This window comes from Tachysurus fulvidraco, chromosome 4, assembly GCF_022655615.1.
Source record: "Tachysurus fulvidraco isolate hzauxx_2018 chromosome 4, HZAU_PFXX_2.0, whole genome shotgun sequence".
NCBI lineage: Eukaryota > Metazoa > Chordata > Actinopteri > Siluriformes > Bagridae > Tachysurus > Tachysurus fulvidraco.
Window position 1 is genome coordinate 31,886,818 of NC_062521.1, and position 12,786 is coordinate 31,899,603.

Here is a 12,786-nt window from a genome sequence, read left to right on the forward strand (position 1 = left end):
CCCCAAAATGGACTCCCTCCGGACCCTGACTGCGCCTAGAAATCCTGTCCATATAAATAATGAATAGGACCAGTGACAAAGGGCAGCCCTGTCGGAGTCCAACATGCACTGGGAACAAGTCTGTGGCTATGCAAACCAAACTCCTGCTCCGGTCATATAGGGACCGGACATAGCAGAGGGCCCCAGACCGCATACTCCCAGCGCACCCCCCACAGGTCACCAAGAGGGACACAGTCAAATGCCTTCTCCAAATCCACAAAGCACATGTGGACAGGTTGGGCAAACTCCCATGCACCCTCCAGCAACCTGGCGAGGAGATAGAGATAGTCCAGTGTTCCACAACCGGGACGAAACCCGCATTCTTCCTCTTGAATCCGAGGTTCGACTATCGGCCGAATTCTCCTCTACAGTACCCTCGCATAGACGTTTCCGGGGAGGCTGAGGAGTGTGATCCCCCTGTAGTTGGAACACACCCTCCGGTCCCCCTTCTTAAACACCACCCCAGTCTGCCAGTCCAGAGGCACTGTCCCCAGCCGCCACGCAATGTTGCAGAGGCGTGTCAACCAAGACAGCTCCACAACATTCAGAGACTTGAGATACTCGGGGCGGATCTCATCCACCCCCGGTGCCTTGCCACTGAGGAGCTTCTCAACTACCTCAGTGACCTCAGCGTGGGGGATTGACGAGTCCACAAACGAGCCCTCGGCCTCTGCTTCCTCAGTGGAAGACATGTTGGTGGGGTTGAGGAGATCCTCGAAGTACTCCTTCCACCGTCCGAGAATGTCCCCAGTCGAAGGCAGCAGATTCCCACTACCACTGTAAACAGTGTGTGCAGGGCACTGCTTCCCCCTCCTGAGGCGCCAGACGGTTTGCCAGAATTTCTTTTAGGCCAATTCAATTCAATTCAAGTTTATTTGTATAGCGCTTTTTACAATAGACATTGTCTCAAAGCAGCTTTACAGAACATGACCGATAGCCAACCGATAGTCCTTCTCCATGGCCTCACCGAACTCCTCCCAGACCCGAGTTTTCGCCCCCGAACCAACCAGGCTCGATAGGACTCCTTCTTCAGCTTGACGGCATCCCTTACTTCCGGGGTCCATCACTGGGTACGGGGATTGCCGCGACGACAGGCACCAGAGACCTTAAGGCCACAGCTCTGAGCAGCTGCGTCAACAATGGAGGTGGAGAACATGGTCCGCTCGGACTCAATGTCTCCAACCTCCCTCGGGATCTGGTTGAAGCTCTGCCGGAGGTGGGAGTTGAAGATCTTTCTGACCGTTCCCAGCAGACCCTCACAGTACGTTTGGGTCTGCCAAGGTGGTGATCAGTTGACAGCTCCGCCCCACTCTTTACCTGAGTGTCCAAGACATACGGCCGGAGGTCAGATGAAACAACCAAAGTCGATCATCAACCTCCGATCTAGGGTGTCCTGGTGCCACGTGTACTGACGGACACCCTTATGCTTGAACATGGTGTTCGTTATGGACAAACTGTGACTAGCACAGAAGTCCAAAAACAAAACACTACTCGAGTTCAGGTCGGGGGGGGCCGTTCCTCCCAATCACACCCCTCCAGGCATCACTGTCGCTGCCCACGTGAGCATTGAAGTCCCCCAGTAGAACGATGGAGTCCCCGGTCGTAGCACTTTCCAGCACCCCTCCCAGAGACGCCAAGAAGGTCGGGTACTCTACACTGCCATTTGGCCCATAAGCACAACCCAGTCAACACGTGAGATCATGCGATGATCACAGTGACATCACACAATCCTCATACTGTGATCCTCAGCATGTGTGTAAAGCGTGAGCTCAACGTGAGTTCATCTGATCTTCATACTGTGATCCTCAGCATGTGTGTAAAGCGTGAGCTCAACGTGAGTTCATCTGATCCTCATACTGTGTTCCTCAGCATGTGTGTAAAGCGTGAGCTCAACGTGAGTTCATCTGATCCTCATACTGTAATCCTCAGCATGTGTGTAAAGCGTGAGCTCAACGTGAGTTCATCTGATCTTCATACTGTGATCCTCAGCATGTGTGTAAAGCATGAGCTCAACGTGAATGCTTCACACTCCGGTCCAGTTGGTGGTGGTAAATGCACCATCTAAGCTGGTCTTCCAACCACCATAAAACATGTAAAGAAGAAGAAAAAGTTGTGCATGGTATTGTTACACCGCAGAAATGGTGAGTGGCCTATTTACATACTTTTAGATGTGCAATGTGGTCTGGTCTTTTTTTTTGCAGAGTACTGCTCACACATGCTACATGTGCACCAGCCATTTTACCTTCAGTAATCACACCAAAATTGCTAGCTGCAGCTAGTTTGCATATCAGTATTTGCGAATTGTTAAGCCTGTTATGTCAGATCAATACAACATTAGTAACTTTATATTTCAATATATTATTATTTTTTTATTTATACTTATATTTCAATAATTAACAAGCGCTGTAAAACAACAGTAAGCAAGAATGCTGCACTGGTGGAATAGCGTAAACTATCATTGCTCTTTGGATAAAAAGATGAAGTACGCCTACTCTTAGACACTCATATTAAAGATAAAAAGCCTTATTTCACCACGCTACAGTATATGACTAGTTTTTTTTAACAACAACTTCTATCTGCGGAACTGTAGCTGTTTTATGTTAAAAGCTTCAACGTCACTTCCCATTTACCAAAACTCAAAGTGACTGACATTCATCCTCTTATTAACATAACAAGCAACTTTACCCAGACATCATATGCAACACTACATCATTAAGAATGTAAAGTGTAGATCTACAAAAGTGTAGTTTAAAGTACTTTATGAAACACACTTTCTTTAGGATACACAACAATTGTCCAAAGAAGACTTCTTAAACAATTATCAAATACAGTAATCAGTGAGAGTGGCTAAGGTTGTCCTCTCAAACCAAAAAAAATTGTAAAAGATGTATGTGTTTCATATAATGTTTTACTAATACAGAAGTTCTTTTTGGCCTGTTAGGATTTGGAAACAAAAATTAAGGCATTGAAAAGACAACAACAAAAAGCTCGTAGAAAATCAAAAAAGATCATTTTGGCTCTTCAGAAAAAAAATTAAAACACTTCTGATAGTGAACACTCCTCCAGAGAACTTGAATCAGACTACTCATCAGACGACTCAGGAAATATGCTGAATGTTGTGGAGCAGCATCTAAATGAAGACTTGCAAGAACAGTATGATTCAGAATCACAACAGAATACCATAATTAATATGCAAGATCAAGTGCTATGGTATGAAATTGATAGACTAAATGATTCCATGGATGTTACCAGTGAAAGTAACTCAGAGCTAGCTTTGTCTCTGGAGAAAAAGCTGTCTGAGTGGGCAATAGAATTCAACATCTCCATGACCTCTCTCACTCATTTGCTTAAGATTTTGAAGGAACATGACATTGATGTTCCAGCAGACGGACAAACACTATTGAAAACACCTCGTTCTGGCAGTTTGAGAATAACAGAAAAATCAAGTACATTTTAACTTTGAAAATGTCCATGCACTCATTTGGCAATATTATTCAGAAATTTCACTGAACTGTAAAATTTTGTTTTGATAGGTGGCAAATACACATATTTTGGATTAAAGGAAGGTCTTTCGCATACTCTGTCTGAGCAAGAGACTTCAAAATACGACCACTTTGAGATTTCTTTGAATATTGATGGCCTACCCATTTTCAAGTCCAAAAACTTCACAATGTGGCCACTTCAGTGTGCTGTCATCAACATTGATGAAGTGAAAAACAGTCCTTTTGTTGTTGCTCTGTTTTCTGGAGCAAAGAAACCAAATGATTTGGAGTTTTTGAGGGATTTTATGGAGGAGCTGCAAGAACTGATGGAAACAGGCTTTAAAGGGAAGAGAATTGTCCTCAAAAACATCATATGTGATGCACCAGCACGAGCCCTCATCAAAGGAATAGTTCAGTTTAATGGCCGCTATGGCTGTGACTTTTGTGATGTAAAGGGAGTTCATGAGAGAAAATGCTTTTTTTGTATAAAGGAAATCTCAGAACCAATGAGTCATTTAGACAGAAGACAAATCCTGAACATCACAAAACAGATAGCATTCTCTTGAATCTGGACATTGATATGATCAGGCAGTTCCCAATAGATCCCATGCATTGTGTAGATCTAGGAGTGACTAAGCGAATGTTGATGCTGTGGAAAGAAGGACCTTTGTCCCATAGATTATCACCTGGACATCTTAGCACCATTACTTATTTTCATCAAGCTGTCCGACATCACATACCTCCTGAATTCAATAGGAAACCCAGGGGGTTAGATGAACTGAAGCACTGGAAAGCAACCGAATTCCGAACATTTTTGCTTTATACTGGACCAGTGATTTTGAAATATGTTCTCGATAAGGAGAAGTATATTCACTTCCTTTCACTTAGTATTGGAATGCGCATCTTGTACAGTGAAAACCTAATGGAGCATCGTGATTATGCAGATGAGCTGTTAACATATTTTGTTGAAAAAGGTAGCAGCCTGTATAGCATGAGTTTCATCTCATATAATGTGCATTGCTTGCTACATCTCACTGATGTTGCAAATTACAACAGATCATTACACTATTGTTCAGCGTACAAGTTTGAGAACAATATGGGTCAAATCAAGAGGTTTATCCGCGGTTCAAGTGATCCACTGATTCACGTAGCTAACAGATTGGCAGAGAGGCAAGCAATATCAAGTTCTAAGAAATCAAATGTTAACTCTGTTACGCCAAAGACAAAAGAATGTTACAGAATGACCAATGATAGCTACTGCCTTATACATGGAGTTCAAGAAAATCTGATTTTTTGTGAGGTTTTTTGCAGAATGGAACCTTTGTACACTAAGCCATGTGACTCCAGAATAATTGGCATATTCAAAGGATTTCGGAATCACACTAAAATGTTACATACTGACACCACTCAACTGAGACATAAAGCAATCATGATACCTTTGTCCTTGATTGATAAAGATGAATACAATGCGGTAGCGCTTATACCGCTCATGCATTCAGTTTGATTAGTTAGTCAAGTAAGTCAGTAAGGCAGGGTTTTTGCCTTTTTTATTGCATGTTATCTTGATTTTGATCCAAAGACTATGAATAATGTGTGTGTGTGTGTGTGTGTGTGTGTCACTGGCTGCCCCTGGAGTGCTGTCAACTTCATCCTGGCCATCAACCAGTGGATGAAGTGGATCTGCCAGTGCTCACCACCACACACTCGATCCCCAAACCCTGTCCAGGGGTACGCTGATGATGTCCAGGTGTCCTCCAGAGACGAGAATATCATTCAAAACATCCTGTCCAGAACAGATGAATTCCTACAGTGGTCTAAGCTGGAGGTGAAACACACCAAATGTGCAGCATTCTACGAGCGGCGAAGCGGTGGAAACCGCTGGTACAAATCTAAATCTGACAAACCCCCCTCCTTCACAATAATGGGACAGCCCATCAGACAGCCCATCTACTCTCGTCATGAAACATGCACCTACCTTGGCCATAAATTCAACATTGCAGGTGAGTGGGGTGAACAGGTGCAGGAGTTATCCTGTGCCTTTAAGGACAGGATCGATCTGATCGACTCCTCCCCCCTACCTGTAGTCATGAAACTGCAGGCCATTAGAGAAGTGGCTCTGGCAAAGATACAACATCTCTTTGCAAACATTCACATTTCACAAAATGTTCTACGGGACATGAATAATAGAACAGCATTCTAACTCTGATCATCTTGAATCAGTTGCTCATATTGTTAATGGATGTAATAAGTACAAGGGACTATATACAGTACGCCATGGCCGTATTGTTGATCTCATTGCTAGTTCTGTTCAGGACATATTTCCAAAAAATGTGATGTGTTCTGTAACATCCCTAACAGCCCTGATGTTGTGTTGGTGGATATAGATAGAAAGCAGGTGTTAGTCCTTGACGTAGGTTGTGTTTATGATTTGTATATGGACATAGCCTTTTTGGAAAAAATGACTAAATACCAACCCCTCCTTGCTAAGATCAGTGACCTAGGTTATGCATGTAAGTTTGCGGTATTGATATTTGGCAGCCTGGGACATGTGCACAAACTGACTGTTAGTGGATTAAGACTGGCAGGGCTACCAAAAGGACAGTCTAAAGCAAAATTCTGCTCTATATCAGCTGTGATAGGCAGCCTTGCTGTGTGGCGTAAGCGATGTTTTATGTACCCTTAATGTCAAAGCTGTGCTACCTCTGAGAATATTTGAATCCTTTCTGTAAGAAATTTGATTGGTGGAATTCAAATAAAGAAATTAAAATGTGTGTGTGTGTGTGTGTGTGTGTGTGTGTGTGTGTGTGTGTGTGTGTGTGTGTGTGTGCGCGTGTTTTTTTGTTTTTTTTACATTGTACCAAATGTCCCCACAATTAAAGTGAACCACCTACATGTGCGTTGTGGATAAAACGATCAGGGAAAAAACGGTTTAATTGATGTAGAAAAATAAATATAGAAACAATATAACTGATTTAGATAAATGCAATTTCACTGACCTTATGTATGTAATTTTGATAACAGGGAAGGAACCAAAGGAAACAAAATGCAAAGTCACCATGGAGAAATTGTTTGGTATGTGATATATCAATTAGACATTATTTATTTATACAAACATAAAACATCCTTTGCTATATAACAATCTAACTTTACAATTTTTCAGATCTGAATACTAAGATACTCCAACAAATTCAAATGCTGGAACAGAGACAAGCTGTCATCATGAATGACTGATGAAGAAGATGCCCATGAGGAACTTTTTAAACAACAACAGTGCTCCAGCTTTGAAACGTTTGAAGCCTTCTTATCGAGAGCTTTATGTTAGTACTACTATATAAATTTAGCGTTTATTTTTACAACAAAGCCACAGTTTTATTTATTTATTTATTTATTTATTTGCAGCAGATACCATGTACAGTAAAAGAAATGTTGAAGCCTGGTATATTTTAATCATGACAATATTATGTATGTTTTTGTCAGGTACATTATCTCATCAATACTCATGGCAGCTCCAATATAGGTGAGATGGTGAGACAGGCTTTAAAAAGCATAGCGTCAGACAATGTTCTCTGTCTGTATAACAGAACGGGGAAAGATGGGAAGAAGGTGGTGCCACCTGTGCTCCTGACATGTTTGAAAAGTAAATGTTTAAGTTTTGGTTTCTGCATCTGGATGCTGCTATAGAAATTGTAATGTTAACACCTTGCTCTTTGTGTTTTTAGAATGTGTCAGGTCTTTTCACAAACAAAATGAAATAGAGGTGAAGAAGCTAAAAGTAACCACCAGAACAACACCAGACGAGGAATGTATTCGCCAAGTAGAATTTTTTTGTCCAACGCCAACACCAGGCTGAAAAGGAAACCAAATAAAGGAAAAAGCTGACTTTTTGTTTGATTGTTTTTATTAATGGAAATAAAGAATGTGGGTGTAAAAGTTTGAGTTAACTGAATCATTTTAGATAACAGTGAAATAACACAATTATTGCATAGTGGTGTTATATGGTGATCTCACAGTATGAGCACACAGTGACTACAGTATGAGCACACAGTGATCACAGTATGAGCACACAGTGACCACAGTATGAGCACACAGTGATCACAGTATGAGCACACAGTGAGTGCGCAGTGACATCACAGTGACCACAATATGAGCACACAGTGACCACAATATGAGCACACAGTGACCACAGTATTAGCACACAGTGACCACAGTATGAGCACACAGTGACTACAGTATGAGCACACAGTGACCACAGTATGAGCACACAGTGACCACAGTATGAGCACACAGTGACCACAGTATGAGCACACAGTGAGTGCGCAGTGACATCACAGTGACCAGAGTATGAGCACACAGTGATCACAGTATGAGCACACAGTGACCACAGTATGAGCACACATTGATCACAGTATGAGCACACAGTGACCACAATATGAGCACACAGTGACCACAGTATGAGCACACAGTGACCACAGTATGAGCACACAGTGACCACAGAATGAGCACACATTGATCACAATATGAGCACACAGTGACCACAATATGAGCACACAGTGACCACAGTATTAGCACACAGTGACCACAGTATGAGCACACAGTGACCACAGAATGAGCACACAGTGACCACAATATGAGCACACAGTGACCACAATATGAGCACACAGTGACCACAGTATTAGCACACAGTGACCACAGTATGAGCACACAGTGACCACAGTATGAGCACACAGTGATCACAGTATGATCACACAGTGAGTGCGCAGTGACATCACAGTGACCACAGTATGAGCACACAGTGACCACAGTATGAGCACACAGTGATGACAGTATGAGCACACAGTGATGACAGTATGAGCACACAGTGATCACAGTATGAGTACACAGTGAGTGTGATGTGACCTCATATTTCCACCACAGTATGAGTGCACTGTGATTGTGCAGTGACCTCATGTTGTGAACAAAGTATGAGCACACATTGAGAGCTCTGTGTGGTTGCACTTTTAGTTCACTGTGACACTCACATTATGACCGCACCATGAGAATATTGTGAGCTCATAGTGACATCATTGTGAGATCAAATTGTTGACTGGGAAATCACTATGAGAGACCTATCCACAACCCAAAGGCACAGGGAAACGACCCTCGAGGGTGACTGAGCTGGGAGGCTATGAGCAAGCCCACACCAGCCCGCCTCCTCTCACCACGGGCAACTCCAGAGTAATAGAGAGTCCAGCCTCTCTCGAGGAGTTGGGTTCCAGAGCCCAAGCTGTGCGTGGAGGCGAGCCCAACTATCTCTAGTCGGTATCTCTCAGCCTCCCGCACCAGCTCAGGCTCCTTCCCCCCCAGCGAGGTGACATTCCATGTCCCAAGAGCCAGTTTAAGTGTCCAGGGATTGCAACCCAATCCACAATGCACCGACCCCTTACGGTTCCTCCTGCAGGTGGTGGGCCCACGGGAGATCGGCCCCCCGTGGGGAAAGACCCGGCCACCAGGCGCTAGCATGCGAGCCCCAACCCCGTGCCTGGCTTCAGGGTGGGGCCCCGGTTGTGCCATACTGGGCGACGTCACGGACCTTGATATTGAATTCTTCATAAGGGGCTTTTTGAACCTCTGTTTGTCTGGCCTGTCACCTAGGACCTGTTTGCCTTGGGAGACCCTACCAGGGGCAAAAAGCCCCAGACAACATAGCTCATAGGATCATTCAGGTACGCAAACCCCTCCACCACAATAAGGAGAGATGGTGCTAGGAGAACAATCTTCTCCTGAACGTCAGCAAGACTTAGAAGTTGATAGTGGACTTCAGGACAAAGCAGGAGCTTTCATACCAATAGCTAAACATCAACAGGACCCCAGTGGAGAGAGTGGACCTAGGTGTTCACATCACACAGGACCTGTCTTGGTCCTGTCACATCAACACCCTGATGAAGAAGGACTGGCAGGATCTGTACCATCTGAGACACTTAAGGGACTTCAAACTACCCTCTCAGGTGCTAAAGACTTTCTACTCTTGCACCATTGAGAGCGTCCTGATGGGTAGCATCGCTTCCTGGTTCGGGAACAGCACCTTGAAGGACAGGTGAGCCCTAGAGAGGGTTGTGCGGTCAGCTGAACGTACCATCCACACTGAGGTCCCTGACCTGCAGGACATCTACAGCACGCGGTGCCGGACCAGGGCCAGGAAGATTGTAAAGGATCTCAATGATCTTTGATCTGATCAGCATCAGAACAATGGATTCTTTTCTTTGTTGCGTTCAGGGAAATGCTTCCGCTCCTTTAAAGCAAACACAGAGAGAATGAGGAGAAGCTTCTCCCCGCAGGCCATTCAGAGTTTAAACCAGGAACCACCCAGGATCTAGTACTGGACCTCTAACTCCAACTTCACTGTGTTTCTGTACACCTTTTTTGCACTATGACACTTTAACTATGGACTGTCAATTTAACTCTGGAACTGACACTTTAACTGGACTGACACTTTAACTCTGGACCGAAACTTTATCTCTGGACTTGCACAGCACAGTCCCACTTTATACACAACATACTGCACATGGACACTTTAAGGACAATCATTAAAAACCATACACATTCATGTATATTTATGTATATACATTATTTTTCACTTATATTTTCATATTTTATATAGCTTTTATATAGTTTAAACCGTTTATTTATCTACCTCCTTTTGGTTTTATTTTTTATCCCTAATTGCATTCCTTTTATGTTTGAATACCAGACAGACGTAAAAAGAATTTCACTGCATGTGGTACTCTGTATATGTGTGTGTGACAAATAAAATCTGATTTGATTTGAAATGGAATCACAGTCAAACCAAGTCATGTGAAGTGTGTGCACAGGGAAAATTCACTCAGACAAGAAATAGTCTTTCACAGATGACTATTCAGGTACCGTACTAGTACATTTTCTGAAGCCTAAGGGTGACCTTCTAAAAGCCACAGAAAAGTTCCTAGAAGACACAGCACCTTATGGAGAAGTCAAGTGCCTTCTTTCAGATAATGGCACTGAATTTATGAGTCGAGACTTTCAGGCACTGTTACAAAAAAAGGATTAGACACTAAATGCCTGCACCATATTCACCCCACCAAAACGGCACAGCAGAGAGTGGTTGGAGAATAATATATGAAATGAGCATGTGCCTCAGGATATGGAGGACAAACTGAAAACATGGATAGACTTGCTGTTATAAAGCAATATGTGATACATGTACCTCAATCCTACCAGGATGCCATAACATCAACCAAATCTAGATAATGAAAAAATGCCATGGACAAAGAAATGCAATCACTTGAGAAGAATAAGACCTTCACACTCATCTGGTTGCCACCAGGCAAACTGCTATTTTGGGCAGATGCTTCTTCACCCATTAAACAAACATTGATGGATCTGAAAAGTATAAGACATTCTCACCCTCAGCTGATATGACAAGTATGAGAGTGGTCATGCAAAAGGGAACACAGGAAAACCCTCTAAATGTTCCATATAAATTTCACACTCAATTAGTGCAAAATTAATAGGCAACCTTTAGAGGGTTATGAGCAAAGGCCGGAGAAGGAGAACAGTTGGTATGCAGGTTTGAGAAATCTCTCTATGGTCTCTGATACGAACTCAACACCTGAGATTATAAATAAGGTCATTGTATTGCTATTCACTGTTACCATCCCATTCCTAGATTGGAGTGTAGTGCAGAAGACACCAGAACAAAACTCCATTTAAATACTGTCTACACCCTGCTGCTGTTGTGTGTCTTCTCTGACAGAACAATTCAAATCTCTGCATCTATGAAAGGATGTAAATTGTGCAGAACACAAATACGTATGTGTTTACATAAAGAAATCCAATACTTGCAGCCAGTATCCAGGGCTGAGGTCAAAACCAGGGCTCAGTAAAGCGATAAGAATACAAGCAAATTACTCCTAGAGCTCTCAGTGTTACATGTGCAGCTTTAGAGAATAATGATATAAATTAACTGCTTTAGGATCTGTAAATACAAACACTTTATCTTGTTGAAGTCACTACCAAGTTTTACTTGTCAGATAACCGGGGTTATAAACAGACCCAAACACAAGATAGCAAAAAAAACGGTTTATTAATTAAAACAAAAGACGGACAAAACAAACAGACAAAAGACACGACGATTTGCAGAGATAAATACTAATGACAATTAGACACATAAGGGATAGGTGTGCAGGGGCAGGAAGAAATAGACAAGGGCAGGGCAGACACGTGGACACAAAACATAAACAAAAGGCACATGCAAAAAAGTCCGGGTTACATCCTGACATTACTAAGTTTTAAATCACTCCTTGTAACTGGTCACACATTAAGGGTGATTGGTGACAAAGTGTTTTTTAAAATAGTGAATAAAAATCTACTGTTGTCCTTTTTAAGCATATAAAGGCCATGTTGATTTTTTTTTACATTTTCTCTCTGTATTTGTGCATGCTTATGTATGTGTAGATAAATTATGTTAAATGTAATTCATTTATTTATAATCTACACAAGTTATTCTACTGTTAATTTCTGATTTCAAAAAAGCTTATTGTACTGGGCAGTGATTTAGTCCAGCATTATGCATTAATGACCTGTTTTATGGTTTAAGTAAAGCACGGTTTGTAATTTTGTGAACATATCCTATAATGAGAATGTCCATTTGTTGTACATTTATTTATATGGGCCTCTGTGTTTGCACCACTTCATGTAAACTAGCCCTACATATCGTTATTGTCATAACCGAGTCTTAACTGTAGTGACAAATATATATCTGCTTCCTTTTACCGGAAGACAGCAGACACTCTTAAATACATCAGTCTCTGAAAATTCTATGTATCTAACATGAACAGGTCAAAAGTGTGAAAGAAGGTGAAAAAAATGTTCAGAAATATAATATTAGATAATTGTATTGAGGGGACTGGGGGTCAGGACTGTGTTCGGACATTCTCTGCACAGAACACAAAAGAGATGTTCTGGCGATGTGTTGTCTCATGCATGGGTGTAAATCCCGGGGGACGACCGAGCGTTGTCCCCCCAAAAAAATATTAAAAAAATATCGCACTCTCTATTGTGAAAAATATATGTATGTATAAGTAAATAATTGTGTAAGTAGAAAAACAAAAAATGCAAAACTGCATTTAGAAACAGTTGAGTCCCCCCTGCCCCCCCTCCTCACAGTGGTTTGACCCTCCCCCCTCCCCTTCCTCACAGTGGTTTGACCCACTGCCTCTTTTCCCAGTACATCTCACCTACTCTACACACA